The sequence below is a fragment of the Malania oleifera genome, chromosome 8, assembly GCF_029873635.1.
Source record: "Malania oleifera isolate guangnan ecotype guangnan chromosome 8, ASM2987363v1, whole genome shotgun sequence".
Taxonomy (NCBI): domain Eukaryota; kingdom Viridiplantae; phylum Streptophyta; class Magnoliopsida; order Santalales; family Ximeniaceae; genus Malania; species Malania oleifera.
The window spans coordinates 25560638-25570180 of record NC_080424.1 but is presented as its reverse complement, the minus strand read 5'-3'; positions in this window follow the sequence as shown (position 1 = coordinate 25570180).

Below are 9543 nucleotides of genomic sequence, written 5' to 3'. Positions count from 1 at the left end.
TACAACAGTAGTGAAAACAACCAAGTTGACTAGATGATAGCACGCAAGAGTAGTAGAAAAAGTTCAAAGCTCGTTTATTTTGTGCGCTTCAACTCAGTCAGCCTTGGACCAGTATTTATAGGCGAAAGGAGGACAAGAAGCTTTTTTTTTTTTGTGGATTTTTTTAGTAAGATATTATGCCATGAAGTTGATTGTTAATGCAAGCTGAAAATGGAACTTCTAGCCTTTAAAAAATCCTTACTTGATTCTCCAATTTAAAATTTGAGCATTAAAGCTTTGAAATGGAGAAATTTAGAATATATCTAGGATATCAATCACCAGTATAACAAATAATATAAAACATGCAAATATAGCAAGGTGGTCGAACATTATATTGTTATATAGAGTAAAAATTATAGTCTCTATTATTGAGTCTATGAGTGCGTCTATGCAAGTTTCTCGTAAGTCTATTTGTGAGTCCTATTGGCACTCAACGAATCGGAGTTCAAGATTAGTTAGTAGAAAGCCAGCTCTCTCTCCCTGCATTTCAGTGTACAAATCTTGCATTCAAAGTAATATAGAACCTTAATTTCATGTTTTGGTGCTCATTTAATCAAGAATAGGGGCTTATCCTCATTTTAATTTTAAAAAAATGAACAAGAATTGGGTGAAAAGAAGGTCCAAACACCCCCATTAAAGGTGCAAGGGATACTTTTTTATGCTCTCTTTGGAACTTGGAAAATATTTTAAAAAGGAAAGAAACATATCAAGGAATCTACATTTTCATCTTTGGTTATCGAGGAAAGTAAAAGAGAAAATAATGTAATATGTACCAAACTAATTAACAAAATTTTTATTTTACACATATTTAATATTTTTAAATTTTTATAAAAAAAAAACTTTCGTTTTCAATACAATTTAAAATAGAATGAAAATATAATGGAAAATGAGCTTCCCCGATCCTTATTTTCCTTTCCTTAAGTAAAATCCTTGATCCAAATGGACAATTAAAGTTAGGGGTATTTGAAGAAAGAGAAAGAAAGCAAGAAGCCCTAACCTTGTTCTATTTAAAGAAGCTTAAGGTTTAATGTAAGAGAGGAAGTTGAAGGTTGGAGGCTAGCTAGGCACGGTCAACACAAAGGAATTGCACGTAACCTAGAGGGAGAGAGAGAGATAAAGATAGAGAGCGAGAGGGGGGGGGGGGGAGAGAGAGAGAATAAGGAAACTTTGTTGAAATCGAAAGGCCAACGTACAAGAACATTGGATTTCTCGAAGAATCAACGCACCAAGACACAAGGTATGTTCTCTAATCTTATTTCTCCATTAAAATCTAGTGCTTTTCATGCTCAAGTTTTATGTTATAGGTGCAGGTGATGATTCAATACGTGTGAAGCTAAGATTGCTTAAAACTAGGGCTTTGGCCATGTTTCTATCCAAATATTGTTTTTATAGCCTAAATATCTTGTTTTATTTAAAATGAGGTTGTAGTTATGTTGAGGGGTGCTATTTTGGGTTAGAGAAAGAAAGGCAAATTTGAGAGGTCACAAGAAACCTTTGTTAGTCATAAAGACAGGGGAGAGAAAAGACTAGAAAAATAGGTTTCTATGTGCATGAGGTGTCTAAAGGGTAGAAAATAGGCAAAAGGAACTCTGAGAGAGCTTCTAAAAGCCTACAATCTAGCCATGGTCATAGTTGCTAATGAGGGTTGGCCGAGTAAAGTGGTGTTTTTTCTTGTGATTTCGGATGGTTTTTTTTTTTATTAAAAAAGGTCACTAGTATTGAAAATTTGTCAAATGGAAGTCACAATGCTTGATTTGGATGTCAAACAAAGTCAAAACGAGTAAAACACATTTTAAGGTTGTTGCGACGTCCTGGGAATCGAGTCCCCTAGGAGGCAAGGGAATAAAATATATGACTTTTGAAAATTTTGGATTTTGGAGTCGCCACTAACCTCTTTTTTCTTGGTGTGGTTAAAACAACTAATTACTACTCATCTGATTGGTCACTAGACCAAATTTAGGCCAAGGAATTAGTAGTCTCGAGAATCGAGTCCCCTGGGAGGCAAGGGAATAAAATATATGACTTTTGAAAATTTTGGATTTTGGAGTCGCCACTAACCTCTTTTTTCTTGGTGTGGTTAAAATACCTAATTACTACTCATCTGATTGGTCACTAGACTAAATCTAAGCCAAGGAATTAGTAGTCTCAGTCTGCGTATGCCAGGATTGGGATTGGGAGTTTAATTATGCGAGGGGTAGGTAGTCACACCCCCTACACACCCCTTCTATGAGCGATACAAATAGGATTGATGTATTCCCAATAGGGGGTGAATTAGAATTTTAAACTTTTTCTCCTAGGTTAAGTAAGATATTAGTATTATTTTGCAACTTAGGGTCTTTCTAAGAAATCCCAAATGCGCAGATAAGATTAATATGCGGAAAGTAAATCTTGCGCAACATTCAAAATATAACATACATGTGCAATAAATAAATTTGCAAAAAATTAAAAGCACATACGATATATTATCGGGGTTTGACCAATACTATCTACATCCCTACCTTGGCTCACAAGTACAAGGATTACCACTATTGCTCACTTAACAGGTGGAGCGACATCAGGTACAACCAAGTCAATTAGCGGAGCTGACCTCAACCTAAACACACCTTAATAGGATGGTGCATCTAACTTTCCTAACCGAGTCTAAGCCAATCCAGGACGATTTACCAGGGCTAGTCTCCCTTTTTAGGCCCTTGCCTGGAATATAATAATGAAATACAAATTTTTTTGTACAACAAAATATGCTTCTTAAACTAAGCAGATTTGTACCAATATGCTTAACCAAATAATGCACTCACATATGATAGGATATCAAGCTCAAGTGAGATTTTGTTAAGCAATGTGGTGACTCTCAAACAGGATGTAAATCAATGTGTGTATGTGAGAGTGAGGCTTTTGATGTCAACCCAATATGCTTGTAATGTGATTAATCATAAGCTTTCTATAACCCTAACAGTTATTTCAAACAATATTTCTTAAAAATCAAGCACAGTAGATACTAGGGTTTTCAATCTTGCTAAAAAATGTTTTCATCAAAGCACAAATCAAGCTTATGAAAACTAGCAATGAGGATGCAAGATCTTAAGCCACACAAGGGCCTTTCCCAATAAAATATTTATGAATGAAATATTATGGGAAAAACCTTAGCTAACTCTCCAAAAATCAACACATAATCAAATATGAACAATGGAGAGTTTAACTTATACAAATGATATGAAAACACTACCTTCTTTAAAAGCAAGTGGCTAGATGAGTATAAGAGGTAGGTTTTTGGTAATTGGATTAAAGATATATGAAAGTATAAGGATTTTGGACAAAAATATTTTTATAGAATTTTTCCTAATCTTAAATCCTAATCGATGCTTAATTTTTGCAAATGAAGGGCTATATATAGAATTTGGAAAAAAATATAGCCATTGGGGACACGCTAAGTATTTTTGAAAAAGATTGAGTAAGTTTAATTAAAGTTAACCCAGTTTAACTCTTGGTAAAAATTCAACAACCCGAGAGGCTCGGTCGACCGAACTTGATGTTCGGTTAACCGTAGTGTCCAGTTCGGCTGACTAGGGAAAATTTGAACTGAAAGTATGGTCGACCATCTTGATGGTTTCAAAGGCTATTTTCCAAATCCGCGCGGTTTGGTCGATGAGGTCAATTTGAACTACATGGTTCGTTCGACTGGGTGGTTGACATTTCCCACATGGGGGTTCGGTCGATTAGGGTGTTGCCTATATATTTCTGGTCAGTCGACTGAGTGGTCAACTTGTTGACCCGAGGAGGTTCAGTCGACTAGGGTTTACCTATATATATTTGGTCTGTCAACTAAGCGTCAACATGTTGACTCGGTGGGGGTTCAGTCGACTGAAGATCTCAGTATAATTGAGTTCGGTCGATTGAACAAGCCATCCTTGGGCGTTTTGGTCCTTTTCCTCTTATAAAATTTTTCTTATTCATATGATGATTAATGTTAAGACTATATGACATATTTTTATGAAGTATAGGGAGCCCTAAGGACAGTCTTGGTCATTTTGAGCATATACCCTAAAAAATTCGGCGTCAGTGATCCCTAAGGTTCTATGGCCCCCTATGGTTAGTCTATGGTCATCACTGAGCTTTTATCCATATCATGCATGCAATGCATTAATTATTACACACCATTTCCTATTTATTATTACAAACCCAAAATGATAAATATAAATTACAATAAACAAATATGTCGGGGTCTTCAATTTTCTTCAAGTTGTCACGTGCCATCAATATAATCTGGTTAGTATGATCCTGCACACAAACTTGAAAGCCATCAAATAAAAAGAGTTTTTTGTCATTATCAAAACCGGGTATGACCCATAGGGTCAACAATCCCCCCCCCCCCCCCCGCCCGTTTTGATGATGACAAATACTTATCTACTTCTTCCCCTTTTGGCAACAGAAAAAAGGGCCTAGATAAATCATTTAAGTATATATAGGAAAATAAGAGGAAACTTATCATTCAACTACAAATATGATTTTGGGAAAACTTTTAAAAATTTCGGCCGCATGCCATTTGAAAATAGAACATTTTCCAAAAGTAGTATGTATTCCAACAATCTGATTGAGTATGCGAATAAAATTTTGTCATGATAAGAAACTCGATCAATCCAGTATGATCAAGATATGAAATAGAGATATAACTTTCAATCATTCAAGAGATAGAATAGTTATATAATGCAAAATGTTTGACAAATATAATCTCAACAATTAAGCACACAAACAATAAAACTGGTCATTTAAATGATATAAATGACATGAAAACAAGGCTAAACCATAAATATATGCAAACCATTACAATTGAAATATATCATAAGACCTGTGGAAGATTTGAGTTTAAAGCACACAACATATGATAGAAAATAGTCGGTTCTAGCACAGACATAGTCTGACAAGTTCGTATGCATTTACAAGTGAACTTATCGAACCAATTATGAAATTAAAAAATATATATATGTATATAATGAATATATATTCCCCTTATGATGTTTGCAAAAAGGTACTGGGGGTTGCTTGCTGAAAAGAGATTTTTAAAATAAGGCACAAGCAAGCATTAATGTTTTGGTTTAGCATTTAGGTATAATTTCATAAGATAACTAGAATATGACAACCATATAGATCCTAAAAATGTTAGACAATTTAAATGCAGAACATTGGCAAACAAAAACAACTTGTGGAAAATCAATATATTTTTATTTTAAAATATTCAATAAAATCCTAACAATTAAGCACATGCCACAACGAGTTCAAGCCAGATCTAAGCTGAAGATATTGGTGAGCATAACAAGATAGGCATTTTAATGTTTGGATGCTCCCCCTTTCAATTTGAATTATAGCTTAGATGAAATAAGCTACTTATACTCATCAAGGTCGATTTTACAAAGTATGTCAAGGGTATAAGCCATTCATTTTAAATCTCTTAAAATAAATATATTGGTAAGGATTAATTTACTCTTCTATGCAACTAGTATAGCTATCCCTATAGATTACACATGCAAGAGAAAAGATATATTAAGGCATGACATGATACTCATAACTTAGAGCAAGTCCATTAAGCTCTTTTCCTAGAGATGGAGCTAAGCTCCTCTAAATGCCTGATGATTATGCTAGGATGGAGATTAATTTTCATTTAGCTTTCACACATCCTTTAAAAATGTTTTAACTTGTATTTCATTATAATCACCAATGTACTTGTTTTATTAAAAAAAATATTTTTTAAAATTCCAGCAACATTTTATCTAAAAATGTGATTTATCCCACAAAGAATCTGCCAATTTCAAAACATTTAAATATGTATACACAAGTAGCTCCAAATGATTCAAATTAAAAATGAGCCAAGTGCAGACATTTTAAAATCCAAAAACAAATTTTTCATGCACACACAATATCATTTTAGAAAAACATTTTAATGTTCTTAAGAGAATGTATACCAAAAATCTAGCAGCATGCTGTCTGTAAACAGGACATTTCCCAAATTAACTTGCATAAGAAGTTTCTCAAACAGATAGTATATCACAAGTTTAGAGCATACGAAAACCTAATTATCTATCAGCATACAATTTCACATACACTGCATCCACCATGCAGGAGGCATTCTTAACTAAACATGCAATTAGGTAGTCAACAATTTATATACATATACCATTCATCATAAAATATTCATGAAAAGAACAGAGAATAGCAATCAAAAATATATATAAAATCACATGATCATGGGAGCATACAAGACGCATCATAATGAACAACCAATGCTCCCCCTCAGCTAATAACTATTGATAAATATAAGTAACTGCAAATGACCTAACTATCGGTAGAAACCAAAATGGATAGTGGGTGTAAGTATGGTGTAGTCAGTGAAAGAGAAATAAAAGTAATGTAAGCAGATTAAGATATAGACCAGAGAAGAAGAAATAATAATAATAATAATAATAATAATAATAATAATTATTATTATTATTATTATTATTATTATTATTATTATTATTATTATTAGGTGCTCTCCTGGTGTCTATATGTTGCCTCCATCATCAGCGCCATCGCCTATATCTAGGTCAAAGTCCACCGTCATCCAATCTCTATCATCTAGTAACTCATGGATGTGGTCATTTAGCTCACTGAAATTAATAGCAATGACCCTCTCTAGCTCCTTATACCTATTCTCTGAAGAGATAGAGAACTCCTTGAACTCATCCTGAAGAGTTGAGTACTGAGCACTGGATGATGAAGCGATGTCCCTCAGCCCGCTGATGTCAGGCTAAATGAACTAAGTAACCTGATGCTACGAATCTTTGTACTGCACAAATGAGTCTGTAAAATCGATGATGGTAGCCATCAGATCAGCATTCGTCGACTGCGTAGGTTGTGGAGGCATCTCTTATGGGGTCTCCTTCTGAGCTGCTGCTCTCGTAGCACCTATGGGCAACCACATGTTGCCTCCCAGCTCGTACTCCATTAACCTCAGGGTAACTGAGGAGAACATATCTGCACCCCTCCTTCTCTTTAGCACGGCCACATTTGATCGGGTGACTCTCATCGTAAGAAATAGTCTGTTCATAATTCCCCCATATGGCATAATAATCCTTCCCCCAATCGTCTTAGCCATCATCCAACAGATCATCAAACTAGAAAGATCAAGTTTCTTTCTCACAAGCAGACACCACATAACAAAACAGTCGAGGAAAGAAACATGCACCCTTGATCCTGCCTTAGGCAAGATAATGTATGTGATCCGGTAGTGAACTATTTTGGCCTCTAACGTAAAGGATATGTAGTTCGGTGGGTGATTTGTACTAGCAGCAAGTGGATCAGTCAAAGTCAGGTTTCCAAAAGTCTCAATAGTAAACTTTTGTTTATTTATCTAGGAGGTCACAGAGCTGGGGGGCACTCAAACTCACCTTGCCCTATATCTAGAGTATTTGACAAATATTTAGCGTCGAATCTAATATCAATATGCAAAACCCTAGAGTAATATCCATTCTCATCATTGCCTAAATTAGCATAAAATAACCTAACATATGTGGGATAGTGTCCGCTAGGCTGATATGTGATAAAAGATCTCCACCTCGGATATTGAAACATGTCCATAATGTTGCAAAAATGCTGTTCCATAAATAGAAGATTGAGAATCTTACCCAGTATAGCTTCCTTGGGGCAAAACTCCCTCACATATTTGATCATGACACACTTTGACAAAAACGAATTGTCCTCGGTGTAGGTGACATTTTGAGCATCAATACACTCATTTGGTTGTGCCATGGATGTTCATGGAAGTGTTTTTGGTGCTGGATTAAGAATATAGGGTAATATTCAAGGAAACAACGGAGGAGCTCTGAATTTGTTTCGATGAAAATGAGCCTTTTTACATAGGAAATATATATAGAACCGCGAGGTTCGGTCGACCAGGGACAACTTCGGTCAACCAATGCTTAATATTCTTCACAAAATGCTCATGTTTGTTCGGCTGAGAGAATTTTGACCTGAAATGTATGGTCGACCGAAGAGGAGTTTGTTTGACCAAGGGGTTGACCGAAGTTGGTTTGGTCGACTGAAGTTGGTTCGATTGACCGAAGTTCAGCAGTTCAAAAGCTATCGGTCGACCGAAGAGTCAAAGTCTGTTGTATGGTCGACCGAAGTGGCTAGTTCATTTGTGGATGGTCCACTGAACTTAGTCAACTTTTCAATTTTCACCAAATTTTGACCTAAACCCTTCTTTGAAGGATAACACATGACTTTTCCACTTTAGGGGGGGGGGGGATCAATTTTGAGGTCTTCTAAGTTTAACTACCTCTTAGACTGTTTGTTACATCTACCCCACTAAGTCCTATCCTATGGTTCAGTTTGATTTTCTCCTCCCTCTCTCTCTGAGGAACTGACTACTAAGATTACCCACATCATTTCCTTATTTAAGCCTCTTGCACTTTTACAAAAATAAGCAGAGCCAATGTGTCCTAGGTACCAATTATGTGCATACAAACATGTTTGCTTATTTGTTATATTTTGTTCATAAGAGACGTTAGAGTTTTTATAACTATTGGATTTGGAATATGAAACCTTTTTTCAAAGATTTATTTCTTTTGATTCCTAAGGGTTTATCATTCTCTATTTCTTCCTTTAAACAAATAATTTTCAATATTTTATTGATCTTTTTCTTTTCTAAGGTGACATGATATTTTCTTAGATTTTTAATTGTTTTGCCAACCTTTTATTTTCATTTTTCAAAGATATTTTCTGTTTAGATACCTTAGCTAGAAGCTTATGCATTTTACATAAAACATATTGTAGTTTATCATTCAAAAGCATGCTTCTATCATCAAATTCAACACATGATTCATTACAAAATTTAACACAATCATTACATGAATCATTGCATGTGACAATTATAGCATCATCACAAGATTCAACACATGATACAATACGACATTCAACATAAAAATCATCAGTATATGCATTACCATCAAAGTAATCATTCGAGGCAACTGCTGATTCAACATATGATATATCACAAGCTTCAGCATAAGAAACATCACATGCATTATTGCACAAATCAATTAATGAGGCAGAGTCGGAATCATATACCTCATTGTCTACCAATGCAATTTTATCATGATTATGGCTCGTAACATTTGGAGTGGCAGTCTCCATTTCCTAGTTCACTCCATACTTCCTTTCGAGCTCAACCCATATTTCTTGTGCACTTTTATAGGCCACAAACTCAAACAAGATATCAGAATCTAAAGAGTAATATAACAAGTCCATGACATGTGAATTTGCATGCATAACATTATTATAATTTTCAACTGTAGGTATGCAAATCCCTTTATCAATCACCTGTCAGACCCTCTAGTTCACAGATTTAATAAATATGTTCATTTGAATTTTTCACTAGGTGTAATTTACACAGCAAAATAATGGAGGATTGGAAGGTGATCGTCTCTCTCCAAATGGGGATACACCAGTAAGAGCCATTGCGATCTTTTACAA